Source organism: Carcharodon carcharias, chromosome 7 (genome assembly GCF_017639515.1).
Source record: "Carcharodon carcharias isolate sCarCar2 chromosome 7, sCarCar2.pri, whole genome shotgun sequence".
In the NCBI taxonomy this organism is placed as follows: Eukaryota; Metazoa; Chordata; class Chondrichthyes; order Lamniformes; family Lamnidae; genus Carcharodon; species Carcharodon carcharias.
In genome coordinates, this window is record NC_054473.1 from 70527799 (window position 1) to 70550755 (window position 22957).

The window sequence follows — 22957 nt, forward strand, 5'->3', positions numbered from 1 at the left end:
CCCATGCCACTCACCATGCTGACTTGGAAATATATTGCCCTTCCTTCACTGTCACTGGGTCAAAATCCTGGAACTCCCTCCCTAATAGCACTTTAGTTGTATGGACTGCAGCGATTCAAGAAGGCAGCTCACCACAAACTTTTCAAGGGCAAATAGGGATGGGCAAACTGGCATGGGTAAATAAAGTCAAGGAGTTAAATGTGTGGCTCAGAATTGGTGTGGGAGGAGTGGGTTTCAGTTCATTGACAGTGGCACCAAAGCTAGGGTAGAAGGGAGCTATTCTTCACTTGAACTCTGCTGGGACCAGTGTCCAGGTGAACCAAATAACTAGGGCTGTAGAGAGGGCTTTAAACTAAATAGAGGGGTTGGGGGGAGGGCTCTAGAAAGGCTTCCAAAGCAAAAGGATGCGGCAACCTTGCAGAGTAGCTAATTAGGTAATGTTACCCAGAGTGTGACAGGAAGGGACAGAGAGTGGGATTTTCCACACCTACCCATCACCGGGATCTTCCAGTCCCACCGCAAGTCAATGGACGTCTGGCTGGGGCACCACCTTTCCTGGGGCAGGTCCCACCCTGGATAGGGCCGGAAAATCCCAGCCAGAGTGTACAAACATAAAAATAAGCAGCAAATAGGGTCCAAAGAGGGAAAAATTGTAAAAAGGCAAAATTAATGGCTCTTTGCTTAAATTCACATAGTATTTGGAACAAAATAAATGAATTAACAGCACAAATAGATGTTAATGGGTATGATCTTATAGCTGTTACAGAGACATGGTTACAAGGAGATCAAAGCTGGGAACTAAATATTCAGGGGTATGCAACTTTTCAAAAAGAGAGGCAGGAAGGAAAGGGTGGTAGGGTAGCTTTGTTAATGTGAGGTGGAATAAGTGTGATAGCAAGAAAGGGCCTTGGATCGGAAGATGTAGAATCCATATGGATGGAACTAAGAAATAACAAGGGGAAGAAGACACTGGTGAGAGTAGTCTATAGGCCCCCTGACAGTAGCTATGCTGTAGGACAGAGAATAAATCGGGAGATAATGAGGGCATGTAAAAAAAAGGCAGCACATTAATCATGGGTGACTTTAATCTTCATGTAGACGGAGAAAATCAAATTGGCAGATATAAACACAAGCAAGAACTGATAGAGAGTATTTGGGACAGTTTCTTAGAACAATATGTTGTGAATCCAACCAGGGATCAGGCTATTTTGGATCTGGTAATGTGTAATGAGTTAGGTTTAATAAATGATCTCAGGGTAGGGATCCCCTAGGAAACAGTGACCATAATATGGTAGAATTTAGCTTGCAGTTTGAGAGTGAGAAACTTGTGTTGGAAACAACTGTGCTAAACTTAAATAAGGGTATTTACAATGGAATGAGAGCAGACTTGACTGGAGTGGACTGGGAAAGCAATTTATCAGAAAAGACAGTTGATGAATAATAGAAGACGTTCAAGAAAATAGTTCATGACTCACAACAAAGATACATCCCAGTGAGGAAGAAGGGTTCTAGGGAGGGATAAACCAACCATGGTTAACCAAGGAAGTTAAGGACAGTATCAAATTAAAAGAAAAAATATACAATGTGGCAAAGATTAGTGGTAAGCCAGAGGATTGGGAAAGTTTTAGAAACCAACAAAAGATGACCAAAAGAAATAAAGAGGGAGAGAATAAATTTTGAGGGTAAACTAAAATGGACAGTAAGATCTTCTTTAAACATATAGAAAGGAAGAGAGAGGCCAAAATGAACATAGGCCCCTTAGAGAATGAGGCTGGGGGTATAATAATGGGGAACCAGGAAATAGTAGAGGAGTTGAATAAGTACTTTGCTTCAATCTTCATGGTAGAAGATACTAATAGCATTCCAACAATACTAAATAATCAAGGGGCAAAAGGGAAGGAGGAAATAAATACAGTAACTATCACTAGAGAAAAAGTGCTAGGGAAACTAATGGTGCTAAAGGCCGATAAGTCCCTTGGACCAGACTGGGTGCATCCTAGAGTAGTAAAGGAAGTAGCCACAGAGATAATGGGTTCACTGGTAGTAATCTGCCAAGAACCCTTAGATTCTGGAAAAGTCCCAGAGGATTGGAGAACAGCCAATGTAACACCCTGATTCAAAAATGGAGGAAGACAAAAAACAGGTAACTATAGGCCAGTTAGCTTAACATCTGTCATTGGGAAAATTTTGGAGTCTATTATAAAGGATGTAAGAGCAGAGCATTTATAAATACATAATCTAATCAAGCAGAGTCAGACTTCATGAAGGGGAAATCATGCCTAACAAATTTATTAGAATTCTTTGAGGTGGCAACAAGCAGGATAGATAAAGGGGAACCAGTAGATGTAATATATTTGGATTTCCAAAAGGCGTTCAAGAAGGTACAGCACAAAAGGCTACTTAATAAATAAGAGCCCCTGGTGTTGGGGTGATATATTAGCATGGATAGAGGACTGGCTAATGAATAGAAGACAGTGGGGATATGGGGTGGGGTGGCATTTTCAGGATGGTAACCCGTAATGAGTGGAGTACCATAGAGGTCAGTGCTGGGGCCTGAATTATTTACAATATATATCAATGACTTAGATGAGGGAAGTGAATGTACTGTCGCCAAGTTTGTGGGTGACACAAAAATGGGTGGGAAGGTAAGTGGTGAGGATGACACAAGGAGTCTACAGAGGGATATAGGCAGGTTAAGTGAGTGGGCAAAAACTTGGCAGAAGGAATATAATATAAAATACACTTTGACAGGGAGAATAGAGGAGCTGAATAGTATTTAAATGGAGGAAGACTGCAGAAGGCTGAAGCACAGAGGGATTTGGGAGTCCTTGTGCATGAATCTCAAAAAGCTAACATACAAATTCAACATGTAATAGGGAAGGCAAATGGAATGTTTGCCTTTATTTCAAAAGGAATGGAATATAAAAATAGGGAAGTCTTGCTAAAACTATACAAGGCACTAGTTAGACCACACCTAGAATACGGTGAGCAGTTTTGGTCCCCTTATGTAAGGAAATATATACTGGTATTGGAGGCAGTCCAGAGAACATTTACTAGGTTGATCGCAGGTATGGAGGAATTTTCTTATGAGGAGAGGTTGAGTAGGTTGGGCATGTACTCATTGGAATTTAGCAGAATGAGAGGTGACCTTATTGAAACACATAGGATTTTTAGGGGGCTGGACAGGGTAGATGCTGAGAAGTTCTTTCCCCTTGTGGGAGAGTCTAGGACCAGAGGGCATATTCTCAGAGTAAAGGGGTGCCCATCTAAAACAGAGATGAGAAGGAATTTCTGCTCTGAGAGGGTAGTCAATCTTTGGGATTCTTTACTGCAAAGGGTCGTTATCCAAGGCTGAGATGGACAGATTTTTAATCAGTAAGCGAATCAAGGGTTATGGGGAAAAGACAGGAAAGTGGAGTTGAGGATTATCAGATCAGCCATGATCTAATTGAATAGTGGAGTAGATTCGGTGGGCTGAATGGCCTACTTCTGCTCCTACACCTTATGATCTTATGGTCTTATGGCAATAAATGCTAGCCTAGACAGTGACACCCATATCTCATGAATGAAAAAGAAATCACCAACCATATCGTTTTCCATGAACCAATGTAATCAGGTAGCATTTCAGAATGTAATTTTAAAAAGAAAGTTGGATTAAAAATTCAGGACTGGTAACCTGCTGTAGTTTTATTAACATGGCTGAAAATGGGTTTATCACAAAAATAAGCATTCTTAATCTGTGTGTGTGATTGACACCATTGTATAAAAAAATTAAAATGACTTAAAAAATCTACACAGTGCAATTTATTAGTTTCATTGGTGTACAGTAGTTTAGTCATTTGGTAGTACAGAACTTGAGTATTTTTTTAAAAGGCGACATGCCGTCAAAGCTTTTCTTCTTTCACTCATCAGGATAGCTCATGGGAAATTACTAACTGCAATGCGGTTACAATTTATAATGCATGAGAAGAGAGTGTTGATTGATTGGCAAATGGACTCATGGCCCACTTGTCAACCAATTGGCACTCTCTTCTCATGGAGTATAAATTGTTGTTCCCCCATTGCAGTTGGTAATTTCTTGTGATCTACCCTAATGAGTGCATAACGAAAAGCTTTGATAGCATGTCTCTTTATTCAACAGTATAGTAGTTCCTTAGTATATATATATATAAGCTTTTAAAAGGTGCAGTAACAAGGCTTAATTCTTATAAACCCCCAAAAACCCGCAAAAGGGTGCAATTAGCAATAACTTACCATGGTGGTTCATTCATTCTGGGTGTGTGGTAAATTTGGTAGGTGGGGCTGCTTCTAATGTGATGTTTCACAGACTAGCAGAAAAGGTCATGGAAACTCAATTTGTGCTGGTTGTAACCTGCGCTTGAATCTTCTTGATTTTTTTTTTTGTTTTGTGCTGGTTTTGCAGGTTTTGGGTGAATTGTATTGGAAATACCAACACAATCTAGCAGAAACCCCAGACTATAAAGCACCTTGGTGCAGTACATTATATGAGAAATTGGGAAATGGAAAGTTGAAAATACGCCTCGTAGTACAGTCCTAACTATTGCGATCCTATTTATTGTGCTGCTTTACTACACATCTCTTGATGCTTTAATATTTTACACAACCTCAGGCAAGTATAGAGTTGTGGGAGAAACAAATTCTCTGCTCAACAGCTACACAATGCCTTGTTGATGATCCCAACAATTTAAGGAAAAACACTAATCTCATTGCACATTAATAACTGAAATTAATTAATTTGGAACCACACAAATGATTGCCTCAATTATGAATGTGTTTTCTATGTACTAGCTATAGGATAAATAGCACATAAATCATCAGTATCTCTTATTGATAGTTTAAAAGGCAGTTTAAAAGAGAACTGATTGTGCTTGAAGAATATTAAACTATGTAATAAATCATAATGCAATGTGGAAGAAGCAATGCAATTCAGATCAGTAATAGGTAAGGGAAGTTGGGAATTGAAAAAAGAACAAACTCAACTTGATGTTTTTAAAAATGATGCAACTTTCAAATGGTTGACCATGCACACAGTGCAAAGAATGATTTGTCTTGTAACATATCTCAGAGCAAGGGAACCAGCTATGTAAAAAAATTGAATGGAGATGATATTTAAACATGAGTTTCCTAAATGATAAACGCAACAAGGTTGCAAGAAGTAAGTGAACTCTAAGAATGCATTTCCTATGCATTTCATTGTCTGGGATGTTTGGGGGTTTTCACTGAGGGCTCACATCAAGGCTTTCATTGAGAATCAGCACAGGGGGTTGGCAATGTTGAGGTTCTCAAAGATAAAAGCAAAAAACTGTGAATGCTGGAAATCCAAAACAAAAACAAAAATACCAGGTCTGGCAGCATCTGCGGAGAGGAACACAGTTAACATTTCGAGTCCGTATGACTCTTCAACAGAACTATTAAAAGAAAGTAAAAGTAAAGTTAAAAAAAGTTTTTTACTGGTTCTGTTGAATAGTCATACGGGCTCGAAACATTAATTGTATTTCTCTCCGCAGATGCTGAGTTTTTCCAGATATTTTTGTTTTTGTTTTGAGTTTCTCAAAGCCTGCTCTGCAGTGGAGTACGAGCTGAGAATTGTGCATAAGAGTTCAAGTGAAAGCTGTACGCTTTCCCTCAAAGGGGAAAACCATGAGCAGGAAGTGCAAAATAATTCCCTCTTGGCTCAATAACTTCCTGATTTTAAAAATGAGCAAAGTGCCAGGTTTATGTATGATTCAGTTGGGTAAATTGCTGGCTAGGTGCTCAAAATATAAGCCCAGTTATTGCTGCGTTAGACTTGTACTGGCTAGGTTCTACTGAGCAACATTACCAAAGCACAAACCTGAGAAAGGAAATGCAGATGCAGGTTGAATAGGAGCTGCTGAACTCTGATAATTATTTCTAAATAAGAAACCTGATTCCAAAACTATTGAGAGTGTTTACATTTCAGCTATAACAACAACTTGCATTTATATAATGCCTATATTGTAGTAAAGTATACCAAAGTATTTAATTAAAAATTTGACACCATGCCAAAGGGGACATGAGAACAGGTGACCAAATGCTTGGGCAAAGAGGTAGGATTTAAGCAGCATATTAAAGGAGGAGAGAGAGAGGTAGAGAGGCAAATTGATTTAGGGAGGGAATTCCAGAGCTTTGGAGCCAGAAAGCTAAAGGCATGGCCATCAATGATGAGGCAAAGAAAGTAGATGCATTAGAGGATCATGCATAATCGGATCTCCTGTCATTGCCCATGCTATTAAAGGGCAGGTGTCTATAAGGAGTGTCCCATTTAAGGTCACAAAATGTGATTGCTGTGCTTTGCTCAGGTCAATTAGTAGTGATTGCTCTTAGCAGAAAATTCAATTAGCCGTCAGAGTAGCTTTGCTCTTAATTATTTTAAGCGTAGCTCCTCAGGATTGATTTTTCCTCTATGTACTTGCATCACAAAGCCTCACCCACGAGGACAGTATTTTGGGACGTCTTGAGCATACTCCTCACATGAGTACTGCAACTTTTCAGTGCACTGGGAGTGGGTGTGGGGCGCGAGCTCCATAAGAGATCACCCATTTTCATACTAACCACCTATCAGTGGAATGGATTACTCCCAGGAGGAGTACGGGTGGTAAAAGGGGATGAGTCAATGGAATTACCAGCCAGGTTCCAGCTCATAATTTTAGTGCAACACATCCACAATAGCTTAGGACATTGCTAAAATTATATCTTAGGCTGTCTCCTGCCTGACATTGTTGAGATAGAACACTGACCAACTGATTAACCACCTTTTTGGGACGGGGAGGAAGTTTTTAATTCTCCAGGCTGCCTTGAGCAGTTGGACTGGTCATCATGGTTTGTCATTCCTGGATCAACTTCTCTTTTCAGCATTGTATTCTAAAGTAAGCAGTGAACAGCACTAATGGGAACTGAGAGCCGGCATGGAACTCTCAATCACATGTTTCAACAGACATTTGTTCTATATCAAACGTCTCTCACCTGAGCTATAGAAACACATCAGTATTCGGTATCACCAAAATTCCAATTAACCATTCACAGATGCCTCCTGGCATACAGAGGTGGGGCTAAAGGGAATCTGAGTCCTCTGTAAATAGCTGCTTTTCTGTAGGCTGGACCCTCATTCTGAGATGCCAAATATGTTACTGCTCTCTCCTAAACATATACCAATGCCAAAAATGCTAGTGACTAAAAATGTGATGGAAGAAAACAGAACTGTACACCTAAAGGAATAAAGAGATTGGCTAGCTATGTTGTTAGGGCCTTTCCAATTCTTCAAGGGCTAGCATTCTCCTATACATTGTGCTCCATCTCCTTCACTCTACAGGCTCTGGACCTGTCAGGATCTATCTAGAATTTGAATGCGTCAGTTACATACTATAGCCATAGGCGAAATGAACAAATTCTCAGGCATAAACAGAATTACCTGGAAAAACTCAGCAGGTCTGGCAGCATCAGCGGAGAAGAAAAGATTTGATGTTTCGAGTCGTCATGACCCTTCAACAGAACTTAGTGATTATTAGGAGAGGGGTGAAATATAAACTGGTTTAAGGTGGGGGGGGGGTGGGGGGGGTGTGGGGGGAGAGAAGTGGGAGGGCGTGGTTGTAGGGACAAGCAAGCAGCGATAGGAGCAGATAATCAAAAGATGTCACAGACAGAAGAACAAAGAGGTGTTGAATGTGGTGATATTATCTAAATGAATGTGCTAATTAAGAATGGATGGCAGGACACTCAAGGTACAGCTCTAGTGGGGGTGGGGTGGAAAGGCTAACAGGGCACAAAAGATATAGATTTAAAAATAATGGAAATAGGTGGGAAAAGAAAAATCTATATAAATTATTGGAAAAAACAAAAGGAAGGGGGAAGAAATGGAAAGGGGGTGGGGATGGAGGAGGGAGGTCAAGATCTAAAGTTGTTGAATTCAATATTCAGTCTAGAAGGTTGTAAAGTGCCTAGCTGGAAGATGAGGTGCTGTTCCTCCAGTTTGCATTGGGCTTCACTGGAACAATGCAGCATGCCAAGGACAGACATGTGGGCAAGAGAGCAGGGTGTAGTGTTAAAATGGCAAGCAACAGGGAGGTTTGGGTCTTTCTTGCGGACAGACCGCAGGTGTTCTGCAAAGTGGTTGCCCAGTTTATGTTTGGTCTCTCCAATGTAGAGGAGACCACATTGGGAGCAACGAATGCAGTAGACTAAGTTAGGGGAAATGCAAGTGAAATGCTGCTTCACTTGAAAGGAGTGTTTGGATCCTTGGACGGTGAGGAGAGAGGAAGTGAAGGGGCAGGCATTGCATCTTTTGCGTGGGCATGGGGAGGTGCCATAGGTGAGGCTTGAGGAGTAGGGGGTGATGGAGGAGTGGACCAGGGTGTCCCGGAGGGAACGATCCCTAGGGAATGCCGCCAGGGCAGGTGAAGGGAAGATGTGTTTGGTGGTGGCATCATGCTGGAGTTGGCGGAAATGGCGGAGGATGATCCTTTGAATGAGGAGGCTGGTGGGGTGATAAGTGAGGACAAGGGGGACCCTATCATGTTTCTGGGAGGGAGGAGAAGGCATGAGGGTGGATGCGTGGGAGATGGGCCGGACACGGTTGAGGGCCCTGTCAACTACCGTGGGTCGAAAACCTTGGTTTGGAAGAAGGAGGACATGTCAGAGGAACTGTTTTTGAAGGTAGCATCATCAGAATAGATGTGACGGAGGCAAAGGAACTGAGAGAATGGGATGGAGTCCTTACAGGAAGCGGAGTGTGAGGAGCTGTAGTCGAGGTAGCTGTGGGAGTCGGTAGGCTTGTAATGGATATTGGTGGACAGTCTATCACCAGAAATTGAGACAGAGAGGTCAAGGAAGGGAAGGGAAGTGTCAGAGATGGACCATGTGAAAATGATGGAGGGGTGGAGATTGGAAGCAAAATTAATAAATTTTTCCAAGTCCCAATGAGAGCATGAAGCAGCACCAAAGTAATTTTCAATGTACCAGAGAAAGAGTTGTGGAAGGGGGCTGGAGTAGGACTGGAACAAGGAATGTTCCACATACCCCATAAAGAGACAGGCATAAAGAGAGCTGGACCCCAGCTATGCGAAAACCAGGTAATTCTGTTTTTGTTTTGGATTTCCAGCATCAGCAGTTTTCTGTTTTTGTTTTTAAATTCTCAGGTATGTTATCTGTAAACTGTGTCGAAACTGATCTTTACGGCATCACATTCTACATGTCAAACACAACTTTTCAAGATCAATACAGACTCTTCTGGTATTTGAAGAATGCAGAACAATGAATGCCCATCTAGAAAAGAGAACGGTGGGGGTGATCTGATAATGGTCTTTATGAAAAGGTTTGGTTACGTGGATGTAGAAATGTTTCTGCTTGTGGGGTAGGACAAAACCAACCAAATATATAAGAGAGTCACTAATAAATCTAATAGGAACTTCATGAGAAATATTTCACGCAGACACTGGTTAGAAGGTGAAACCTGCTGCCACTAGGAGTTGAGGTGATAGCATAGATTCTAAATGCTAGAAAATGGATAGGTACATGAGGAAAAATGGAATAGAAAGATGCACTGATAGGGTTGGATAACATAGGGTGGAGGAGACTTATGTGGAACATAAACACTGGCATGGACCAGTTGAGATCAGTGGTCTGTTTCTGTACTAAATGTTCGATATAATTGTCTGTCATAATATGAGCAACACTGTAAACTCTTATGTTACAAATGCCTCCACAATCAGTAAAAGGTGAGAGGATCCATACTCCGAGTACTAACTCCTAAGCAGTCAGTTAATGAACAACAAAATGAAACTTTCCATATAGATCTTCTCAGTTCCTTGACTCCTCAAAGATGCATTCACCAATATTAATGTTATGAATGAGCTGTGCTTTTCTGTCAAGCCCAACTATTATCAACAAGGGTTCCTGATGGGTAAGCCTGTAGCCTTTTGGCCAATGGTGCAACTTTTCTATACATCACGCAATAGTAATACAATCTAGAGCTGTCTGTGTCTTCACAAACCTTGTTATAAAGTTATGCATTAGTTACCTTTGTGTACACTTGCACATGACTATTACAGATTGTAAATTGATTTATTGTCCTATTCGCATTCTAAACTATACGATCAAAGTTCAAATAGCTTACAAATATCAGCAGAGACTGAGCTTAGATTATTGCTTTAGGAACTGAGTGCTGCCTAGGCTAGTAATGTATAGGCTTTAAATTTAGTATGGTCAATTGTAAAATCAGTGGCCCATTTTCTCACTAATTATTCAAGAATTTACACCTTTTGATACAAGGAATTGAATTTGTTTCCAGCTCTGAATAATGGATGAAACATGAGTGGAAGAAAAATAGGGAGGTTATGCTTCAGTTGTACAGGGCACTGGTGAGACCACATGTGGAGTACTGTGTCCAGTATTGGTTTCCTTATTTAAAGAAAGATGTAGATGCATAGATGCAGTTCAAAGAAAGTTTACTAGACTAATACCAAGATTAGATGGTTGTCTTATGAGGAAAGGTTGGACAGGTTAGGCTTGTATCCACTGAAGTTTAGAAGAGTAAGAGTGACTTGATTGAAACCTGGGATCCTGAGGGACTCTGAGGATGGATGTGGAGAGGATGTTTCATCTTGTGGGAGAATCTAGAACTAGGGGTCACTGTTTAAAAATAAGGGGTCACCCATTCAAGACTGCGGTGAGGAGAATTTTTTCCTCTCAGTGAGTTGTAAGTCTTTGGAACTGTCTTCCTCAAAAGGCAGTGGAAGCAGAGTCTTTGAATATTTTTAAGTCAGAACTAGATAGATTCTGGATTAACAAGGTGGTGAAAGGTTATCAAGGGTAGGCAGGAATGTGGGGCTGAGGTTACAATCAGATCAGCCATGATCTTATTGAATGGCAGAGCAGGCTCGAAGGGCTAAGTGGCCTATTGCTGCTCGTAATTCGTATTTTCGTATGTACTTGAAAAGGAAAGATTTGCAGGGCAATGGGGAAAGATCAAGGGCATGAGAATAATGGGATAACTCTTTCATGTCGGAAACTTACCACCTTTGCAAATGCTTTTCCATCAGGGGCAAATGAATTTCCTGACCCCCAATGGTGTCAGCTGCCTGAACAGCATTGAAATCTTCCTGGAATTGGCCATTTTAAGAAGCTGCCTTCAGGACCGCTGCCCAATTAAGGATGTCGAGTGGAGTAGGGAGGACCATTCCAAAGATCCCCAGTGATGTCCTGCTAGGAGAGGTGCACATTGCTAAGACAAGCAGGAGACTGTGAGAGCACCTCAAGATGGACACGCCCTTTGATGAATTATAAAATTTCAAAAGTCAAGTGTGGCCATAGCTGCCAGGGCATGATTATGGAGGGGAATCCTACCAAAATACATCACCATAGGCTTCCCTATATGATAGTTGTTAGATATAACCAGACAACGTAAACAACCCAGCTACTAAAGGTTAACCATTTGACCTTTACTAATGAGTCAAACTTAATTTATGCTGATAGACACCAGCAAATTGCTTGTATGATTTTAGCAAGTTATGTTCATATTTTATGACACATATGCTTCATATTTTTGTGAAAGAGCACTGCAGAGAGCCCTTGCCCTATTAAATATAAAAAGCTTTTTCTGGGATTTCTATTTATTTAGGTATTTTAATCAGTTTTGATAGTCCAATGTTTTTTAATTCACCAAAAGAGGTTTTATTACTGACAGCTAACCTAATGAATTTGATGTACTGGACAGGTTACTTACTTGAAACAGGTAAATTTATTACAGTGCTCATTTAGAAGCTACATGTTTGAACCAAGTCCACGACTAGAAAGCTCCGCCCCCAAGATTACCCATGCTTAGGACTCATTCGTTAGTACAATCATGTGACCCCTAAAGGCAACAGGAAAGATTATACCTACAATCACTATATTTCCTCTCCCTTTAGTTTGTTTTTACTTTTCCTATTTACAAAGAATATTTTGTCCATAACATATACATATATACCCAGGTTATGTGATTAAAGATTAAGGGCTGAATTTTTCCATCGGCAAGCTGGGGGCAGGGCCTGCTCACCGACACTAAAATAAAGCGGGATGACATCGGGAGAAACCCACCCCATTTAAATATTCAGGAAGGCGGGGTGACAGGGCGATCAGCTGTCCACCCGCCGACTTGTCAATGACCAACTGAGGACATTGACAGGGTAGTTAAAACAATTAAAGGACCTGCCCGTCCAACCTTAAGGTTGGTGGGCAGGCCAGGAGCCCCGACGGGCTTCTGAAAAAACATGAAACCTCATCCACCATCTGGATGAGGTTTCATATCGGTTTTAAAAAACTTTAGTAAAGTTTCTGTGATATTTATTAACATGTCCCATCTTGTGTGAAATTGTCACATGAGGGGGACATGTTAATGATTTTTTTATTTTTCTATTTTTAGAGTTTCAAAAACTTTCAGCGCTCTCCCTGAGACAGCACTTAGTCTCAGGGAGATGTGCACTCTTTCGCATGCATGCACGAAAGAGCGCATTCTCGCATGTGGGGAGTTCTCCCCTCCTCCCCCTGCCTGCACAGGAAGGATATAGCGTTTCCCGTCGGGCGTCATGCTAGGTGGGCCTTAATTGGCCCACCCACTTAACATGGCGTTGGGGCCCATTTTGGCAGCGGGGATCAGCTACCCGCCCGCCATCGAGTCGGTCGGGCCCACCCACCCGTCAAGGGCAAAATTCTGCCCTAAGTCTCTGAGGTGGTTTTCTAATTCGGTTAGAGTCACGTAGCTCTACCACTTGACATTCTCCCACTGGATCAACGTGATCAGGAACTGCAGCATCAGGGACATCTTAGACAGTGGCAGTTCAATATTAGGTAATTCAACGGAGACATCAGGTAGGTCTGCTCTAGGTCGACCTGTCATCTGAGAGATTAAAGGTTCAACATCAATTACAGGTGGAATAGCTGGTTGTTGGAATGTCACTGTAATCCTTAGATGATCCACATGTTTTCAAACAATCTGGCCTTCCACTTCCACTTGGAATGACAAAGGTCCAGTTACAGAGACAATTATAGCATGAACCCAACTAGGTCAATTTCCAAAATTCTGCATGAAAACTGCATCTCCCACAGTAAATCTTCCAGCTTTGCTATGAATATCATAATTCAATTTCTGACTACTCTGATTCTTATCTACCCTCCCCTCTTAAGTTTGCAAGCACCAGGCTCAACCGTGTATGAAGACGGCATTACATCAGTAATTCAGGCGGTGTTGAACCAGTGGTTGCATGAGGAGTCATATGCTAATTGAGAAGAAAACATGAAATTCGAGTTTCTAACCTGCCTTTGGATAACCCCTTCATTCTTGACTGGAAATTTGCACCGCTCTTTCAGCTAACCCATTTCATGGGAGATGATATGCTGCTGTTTTAATATGTTTAATTCCATTTAAACTCATGAATCTTTGAAATCCCGTACTAGTAAAGGCTGTACTATTATCTGAAACAATAATTTCTGATAGGCCATGTATATTAAAGCATTGGCACTTTTTAATAGTTGCTCACGATGTTGGTGATTTAACATCATGTATGTCCATCCACTTTGAATGTGCATCATGATCAATAAAAAATGGTACCTAAAAATAGACCTACATGGTCTATATGTAGTCTAACCCAGGGTCGACCAGGCCACTCCCATGGATGCCGTGGACAGAAATGGGCAACTTCCATTGTTGCTGACACAGGAGACAGTGCTTGACCATGCTTCCAATGTCACTGCCTATGCCTGGCTATCAGACATAACTTTGCATAAGCATCTTCATCTTCGATATGCCTAATGCGCACTGTGGAAGCTCTATCAAGAGTGGTTCTCATCCTTGCGAAGGGACGATGACCATTGATCCCCACAACAAAATTCCATCTTGACAACTTAACTCTGTGTTTCGGGCATGGAATGGTCTTATCTCTTCAGGCACTGGTGAATTCAACCATCCTTGCAATACCTGGTCTCGGACTTTTGACAAAATTGGATCCCTGTTTGTCCAATTCGTTATGTGCTTTGCATATTTCAGTGATGAGTCCAAGAAATTCAACACAAGCACAAGTTCCTGTGGCACTGGAGCATGTACAATGCTATCTGGTAATGGAAGATGACTGAGTGCATCTGCATTTGCAATAAGCACACCAGGACAGTGCATAATGGTGTACTCATACATCAATAAAATCAAAGCCCAATGTTGAGTTCATGCTGAGGATATTGGCGGGCTGGCTTTATCCTCACTGAATTAACCCATTCGTGGTTTATAATCCGACACTATGGTGAAATGATACTGATGGAATTTCTTCACTCCAAATATCACTGATAAACCTTCTTTTTCAAGTTGTGAATAACCCTTCTTGGCTGCAGAGAGGGTGCTGGAGACTGAGTCCTATTGGCCTTTCTGATCTGATTTCTGTCTTTTCTTCTTCTGTTTGCCGCAGAGTTTCATCTCATCCTTCATTTTGATTTCACAGTCAGCCAAATTTCTCCCTGGTGAGATCTTAACTTGGTTCAGTTCGGAGGTTAAGCTACCCATGGCTTTATTACCTACTTGCATCTTGGAAAGTTGCATGACTTTTCTTTCTAATGTCTCTTTTGTTTCACTCAGCTGATTCTTCAGCTCTTCTGTATCCTTCTTGTATCTCTTGGCTTCCGCCTGGAAAATTGAACATTGTTGAGTCTTTTCTGCTAGCTGTTTCTTCAGTTTTTTTCAGAGTGACACTAAATTCATTTTGTTTCTTCTCATGATTTTCCAATGGAACCAGCTCTGACCTGAGGGATCCTTGCATCCTGTGAAGGTCCTTCAATTCCGAAATACACTGTCATACTCCTTTTCAACTCATGAAATCTTCCTGTTCTCACTTGAAATATTTCTGACCAGTTGAGCTTAATTTTTTGTAATCAGTCACGGCCCAGAATACTACGTCCTTCACCTGTCACTATGATCACTGGAAGCTGTACTGTCTGTTGCCTGTAGGGCACAGGTACTGTGGTGATGCCCTTTACCTGTATAGACTCTCCAGTGCATGTCTTCAATTGAGCTGAGGTTTGCTCCAGATTCAGTGACTGGGTACCTTCGTTTAGGTATTTAAATGTGTGTTCTCCCAACACTTTGATCAATGCTCCCATGTCTGCCTCCATGACTAGAGGCTTCCCATTCATTTGAAGGATGATGGTGATTGGTTCAGTTTTTACTGCTTTGACATTGTACAGGGAATAGATATCATTATCAGCAGCTTCTGGTTCGTTATATTGTGCACTTCAATCATCTTGGGACTGCTGTCTGATTGGTTGTCTCAATTTCATCCTGCATTGCTTTATTACATGCCCTTTTTTGTGGCAGTAGTGGCACTCTGCCTCCTTAAATCTGCAGATTTCCAGTACATGATTACTCCCACATCTGTAACAGATTAATTTCTGAATCACTGCTGAATTGCTTCCGCTGTGCCTTTTTATTTTTCTAGCAGCAGCGACTGTCTCCCGCATCGCTGCTGTCTCCCTGGTTTTCGCGCCACGGTGGTAGGTTCCCATCCCAACTGAGGAACAGCGCCATGTTGTACACTCTGTAAAGCCTGTGAGTCCCTCTCAGTGCTTTCCATGGCTAGTCCTATATCCGTGGCACGCTTCAAAAAAATGTTAACTTCTGCAAGTAAACCTTGTTGAACAGCGTCATCGTGAACGCCACAAACCAACTGGTCCCGCAACGTGTCATTGGGTGTATCTCCGAAGTCACAGTGCTCAGCCAACTGCTTCAACTTCGTTGTATAAGTTGCGATGGGCTCTCCCAGATCCCTTACTCTGGAGTTAAACTTAAATCTCTGCATTATTGTCTGCAAAATGTGTCTTCGCGAGCTCTATCAATTCGTTAAAAGATTTAGAATTGGGCGCATTGAGTGCCATCAGAGTGCAGATGAGGTTATATGTCTTGCTACCACAGACACTTAAAAGAATTACTTTCTGCTTCTCCTTCAAGTTTATTTTATTCGCCACAAAATAAAAACCTTGGCGCTCTACATACTGGCTCCAGTTTTCCATGGATGAGTCATAAGGGTCAATTCTGCTGAAGAGTGGCATGACTGGTAAGTCTACTTTTCTTTCTTTCCTTAAGAATTAATGCACTCACATTCACAAGACGAGGTGCAGCGTCAGAGCTATTTTACCCTCATCACCAAATGTAATGAACTTGATGTACTGGATAGGTTTCTTACTTGAAATAGGTAACTTTATTACAGAGCTTGTTTAGAAGCTACATGCTTGAACCAGGTCCACAACTAGAATGCTCCGCCCCATGATTACCCACACTTAGGACTCATTCATTAGTACGATCATGTGACCCCTAAAGGCAATGGGAAAGGTTATACCTACAATCACTACAATAACCTTCCCCACAGCATGTAAATAGCAACTTCCTGCACCACCACAATGGAACACCCCAGAGAGACATCTCCTAGGTTTGGATGAAGGATCTACACTGGAACATTAACTTGTTTCATTCTATTTCCATGAGCTGACAGGCTTGCTGGAAAGTCCAGAATTTATTATTTAACTCAAATCTGCAACATTTTCTAATCTTCATTACAACCCTCAAAAGGAATGTCCCCATCTCATGAAGAATGTGTTCGGATTGGAGTGAGGTTTCCAACAGCAAATAAAAACAAAATAAAAATGTTTAACTTTCAATTATAACATGTAAGAGTCACATGAGCAGGGACATGTTTTATAACATTTCAGGAATCTTTATTTTTTATTTTGAAAAATGTTCATCTCCCTGAAGCAGCTCTGTGCTTCAGGGAGAGTTTCCAGTGCACACCCGTGTGTGTGCATGTGCAAAGTCTGCGCTTGCCCTCCTCCCCCTCCCACACAGGCAGCTCTGAGCGTGCAGCCCTGATCGTGGGTGGCAGCCGCCTTCCTGACCACCCCTGCCTGCCCCCACTGGGCCCTCCTGATGAGGGAAAAATCCTCCCCATAGTTTCCATCTCTTGTGAGCATTGATCCACAAGACAGAAATCACCAAAGCTCAACATTACCCTGACAGTGAGAGCGAGATAAATGTGGGAAATTGGTTTGTTGCAGTAAAGAAGCAATGTTTGGAGGGCTGAAGGGATCTGTATTTGAATATACTACACTTGATTTCAGAATATTTCATGGTTTCATTGAATCCCAAAATTCACCCAGGGCAACCAAATATGAGCAGATGAATGGTGCAGTCAAGGAAGTTAATGAGGAACATACATGTTTTCAAGGTTCAACTGAGGAAGTGAGGAACACTTTATTTATGGGATATTAGCAGCCTCTAATAGATTTTAGGACAATCTTTACTCTCTGTCAACAGGGAAGTAAGGGTTCACATTACAAAACTGTTGCATTATTACAGCAAAAGTCAGTTGATGACCCTGAGTTGAGCTCAGCTTTTCTATCACTCGGAGTGGCGATTACTTCCCCTTTAGTCTTGAATGTTTCTGACTGCTCATAACCTTTTAAAACCTAATGGTAAAGTCTGAAAAGCAACCACAGTAAATGCTCATTAGGTGTTGAAGAGACAGGAAGAAATCCTGAAGAAGATAAAGAAGGTTTACAAGAGATTTGATAGAGGTGTTGAAAATTTTGGGGGGCTTTGATAGAGCAGAAAGGGAGAAACTGTTTCCACTAGTAAGAAGGTCAATAATAAGCGTACACAGATTTAAGATCGATGACAAAAAACTGGGGGTGGGTGGGGGAGGTGAGGAGATTTTTTTTTTTCTTCAGCGAGTTGTTATGATCGCGAATGCATTACTTAAAAGACAGAAACAGATTTGTTGGAAACCAAGAACAGAAAAACATGATCCAATGCTTTAAACATCTGTCGGAGGATGTTTCTCCAATGCAATGGATATAAAACAATTTCTGAAATAATGGATTTAATTTCTCTTCTCATGCAATGGGTGATATAACCTTGTTAAATAGAAACAAATTACAATGGAAACTGTCAGTCGCTTCTGAAAAGCATCTGTAGGACTGACTGGCTCCAAGAGAAGATAAACCTATCCATTTCATAATGGTGAGAGTGGTAAATATGCCTAAAGATTAGCTGAACGATGCAGTGACTTAAGGATCTTTGACAAGTTAAAGCACCAATTCGGAGGTGTCAATACCTGTGCCCTAAGTATTTATTTTAACTCAAAATCTAACCAACTGGATTTTTGGATTGCCTTTATGTTAACATTTGTAGTTAACCTGCTTACTGTATTACAATGGAGAACTGCTCCTGATGAAATAATGGCAATCTGAAGGGCTAGGTCAATAATTCGTCAGCAGGAAGAGCTCTTTTCAGCTACACAAAATAATTGATGTGAAGCTCTCTGTTAATCAGTCTTCAGAAAGGATAGGCCACACAACCAACACCCTAAAATGTAAAAGTGAGTAGGAGCACTTGAAAGCTGAGGTTTGGAGATCTCTGCCAAGAAGAATTGGAAGAAATACTTATTTCTCACTAATCCTCTCTGACAATTTTCCTCCCTCTTCCCTCCCTTCCTTGCTTGAAAGCATTGACTTTGATTGAGATGCAGTTGCAGATACGGACACTGGTCATGTTCCAATACCCTTGTCAAGTGGTCACTATTCAGGCATGAGCTTTAACAGTGCCTGTTGGACATTTGACCAGCAGGATCACAACAGTTGATTCCGAACACATTCTGAGTCAACATCCACACAGGTGGACTGAAACCTTAGGGACAGTTTAACAACCCAGTATCAGACACACAACAGAAATCACATCTAGTTACAGCGTTGTACCACACAATAGCTCTTAATGCAGTAACATCACATATAGAAATGTTTCAGGGATCCCTTTTCAGAAAAATAATAAAATCTATGATAATTTATTCATCTAGAGCAGAGACAAAGAAATTGAAGTGCTTCTTTCAGTCCCTCAGTAGTTAATTATTCAATTGGTTATTTACCCATCAGATCACAGTTTTCATTGCAGACCCCACTGTGATTAGTATAGCATTTGCCAAGTGCTCACTCTTCTTCTCAGCCAATCTAATAGTTACAGGGATTCCTGACTATCCTGAGGACACTCTGAGGAAATAAGGATCTTTATACCATTTCTCCAGCTTTTGCACCAATCTTACATTGTAGTTATGGTGGAGGAAACTAAAAACAATATACTTTCATCAAAGGAATTAATTCAGAGATGTACAAACAGGAGGAACACAGACAACTACAAAGAGCAAACAGGGTTGCACAGTCTAAACCTTGTGATGTGTTGAGATGATACCTTGATAATCAAACATTAATAAATCACTGCTGTGGTTCTTGGAATAGATAGGTCTTGTGGTGCAATCAGTAGCACCCCTGCCTCTGAGCCAGAAGCTCTAGGTTCAAGCCCAACTCCAGGCCTTGATGTTCATAGTATGGCCAAACAGGTTGAGTATCAACTTGTAAATCCTTCCAACATGCATCAATGGCAGGTAATAAGAGTCAGAGTGATTCCTGGTCAGCTATGTGAGGAATTTACAGAAGGCAACAGCAAGCCACTACAGTACATTACCAAGCATAACCATAGACCAACACAGAAGTCCATGGGTGCCAACATCCTCTCAGGGATAGTGTCTGAAGAGAGATTATGGATCCTATTCACATTTCCCACTATTAATATTATTTTGCATTAAAATAACAAAATTATTCCAATTCTTTCATGGATGGCCTCTCATCTTTAACTGTCTTTTCTCCATAAACTTGAGTTTCATTCAAAACTCAGCTGCCCATATCTTAACTCAGATGAAATCCTGCTCACTCATCACCCATGAGCTTGCTGGCCTTTATTGGCTCCTGTTTTCTGAATGCCTCAATTGTAAAGTTCAAATTGTTGTGTTCAAATAGCTCAACAGCCTCATCCTTCCTTACCTATGTAACCTATTCCAATCCTATAACCCACTAAGAATGCTGTGTTTTTCAAATTCTGAACTCTTATGCATCCATGATTTCTTTTTCCCCACCATTGGGAGACATATCTTCAAATGTCTGGGTCCTAAGTTCTGGAAACCCCTCCCTAAACTATTCCACCTCTCTACTCCTTTAAGAATCTCCTTGAAAGCTACCTCTTTGACCAAACTTTTGGTCATCTGTTCTGATGTCTCTTTTTTTGGCTTGGTGGCAATTTTATTCACATAGGATATGCATAGGTTATAAGGCACAGATCAAGCCATTGGGCCCAGCCAATCTATGCCAGTGTTTCTGCTCCACTTGAGCCTCCTCCGATCTTGCTTCATCTAAATCTACCATCGAAACCTCTATTCCATTCTCGCTCATATGTTTGTTTGTGGTCAGTGCAATGCATATGGTTGGCCACTAGGTGATAAGGAATACCCTCTGATGCCATGGTCCATGACCAATATTGACTCTAAGCTGTGCGGATGTTTGGCTGCACAACAATCTTGAATATGCCATGCAGTGAAATAAACTGGCTGCACACAATAAAGAAAAATTAGAGGGAACATTGCTCATGACTCCCAAAGAAAGCCCCTAGACAACAGCTGATTTCCCATGCATTGGGAGCCAATCATTAAGTAGACGGTTGACTCCTCATGCATTGGTTTAGATGTCTTAACCAGTCAGGAAATGTTCTGGGTCATGAAGGTGTTCACATTCATAGCAATTTGCTGCACAATCTGATGAGACATGGGACAGCAGCTATTATCACTAGCAACTGTGCCACAAGGTTAATCTCAGGAGCCATGAGCGGATGAAGAGGAAGAGGGGGGGGATCTTCGCTGTCAGCTACTTAAAAATGCTTTTGAGAGATATGCTCCACCATCGGACTTAGATACACCATTGCCAGATTATGTACCTTCCAATGCATAGGATCCATCACGTAGTCCATCACCTTCGCTCAAACATTTCAACCCTTTCCCCATAAAGTACACAATAAAAAACGCCATCAATTTTGCCACTACCTAATTTGAATCAGCATGCCTGAAATCCATCAAGAACAAATTATTGCATTGCAGAACCAACAGCACTTCTAAGATATCGGGTGGAAATTTTCGTGCCCACTGGCAGCGTGTGTGATAGGTGGCAGGTGCGGACAATATGGCATGACCTGGTACACGACGGAGGGAAGGCAGGTCGCAATCATTCGCTCAGCCCGCCAACGGCATTTCCTGCCGATGGTCTTCGGAAGCTCATGGTAATACATCAGCATCACATTAAAAGGCCATCCCGCCAGGCTCTGGACCCCCGCCGGATTGTCTGTCCACACGGCGGGAAAGCACATCAACGTGTTTCACAATGGCACACAGAGTGGCCACATTTGGCAGCCTTCACTTGGGGGAACTGAAGGTGAGTGAACAGTATTGTTTCCCCAGTTCACCAGGTACATCTGTTGCTTTGCAGGTTTCAGGGGCACCAGGGGGGCTGGGCTGAAGTGCCGCCCAGGTCCAGAGGCAACTGTACTCGGGGTGGGGGCAGCTTGGTGTCTGGGCGCAACTGCTGCCTGTCCCTGGAGGTGACTGTACTTGGGGTCGGGGTGTCCGGGGCACCGGGGGCAACTGCTGCCCTGGTGTTGGATCCCACGCACAGACAATTGAATTGCGGGGGGCAAGGTAAGTGAGGGAAATGACCATGCATTAGGGACACCTGTATAAACTAACCATCCCTCTGCAACTAGGACAGATCAGGCGCAGCCACAGTGATATGTTTAGGGTCGAGATCCTGGCCTGCCCGCCCATGCAAGCAATTCAGAGGCACCAAAGGGCCACCAAGTGCTCCATCCCCCTTGGCACAGGCTGCGAGTCTGCAAACATTTTATTGGGCTGCGGAGCAGTTGAATTGCTCACGTTGTACAATCTCCTCGCCAATGCTGGCCATGTATCAGTCACTGCTGAAGACGCTCACAGCCCCTTGCAATCTCAGCATCCAGGTTAGGAGCAGTGTCCCCCGTGTCACAGGTTGACAGGGCTGCCGTGCAGTGCACTCATCTCTGGCCATCCGAGGAGTAGACAGCACATCCTGGGAAGTGTTAAGCAGGGGTCCCAAGGTCAGGGAAGGTACTGAGTGCAGCCACGATAACCAGGTCTCTCTCTCTCTTTCATGCTGCAGCAGGACCACATCAAGATCATCGATCCTGGTGACCCAGCTGTATGCCTGGTAGCCTACAGAGACTGTAGAAGATGGAGGAGAGAGTGACTGAGGCACCTGGCTATGCAAACACAGGGACAGCAACCTCGTGAAGAAGGGGCAGCGGGGACTCCCGCACATACTGCCTAGGAACGACAGCGAGCCATGGCTGGTCAGCGCCTAGCAACACCCAGGGTCTGTACACGCCGCCTGCCTTTCCTGCAGGTGACTGAAAACCAGTGCCACTAGGAACTTGGTAGCTCACATCTGCCACTAACTGCAGGACTTGGTGCCAAGGGGACATGGAGGGCATCCACTGCCAGTGGCTGTGAAAGTGACCGCGGTGCTCAATTTCTATGCCAGTGGCTCCTTTCAGGGCTGCACAGGTGACCTCTGTGGGATTTCACAATCTGCCACCCACAAATGCATCCATGAGGTCACGGATGCCAGCTTCTCCATGGCACACAACTTTGTGCATTTCGCCCAGGACCGGGACAGCCAGGATGCCAGGGCCATTGGATTTGCCCAGACCTCCGGATTCCCACAGATGCAGGTTGTGATCGACTGCACCCATGTGGCACTCAGGCCTCTGTTGCTACAGATAGTGGACTTCATCAACCGCAAAGACTTCCACTCACTGAACATCCTGCAGGTCTGCGCACGGTTTCCAGGGAGTGTGCACGACGCCTACATCCTCAGTCAGCCACAGATCCCTGCAGTCTTCCAGGGTCCACAGAGGCTGCAGGGATGGCTCCTCGGAGACAAGGGCTATCCGCAGAGGCCGTGGCTGATGACACGCGTGCTGCGGCCTCAGACTGCAGTAGAGCGATGCTAT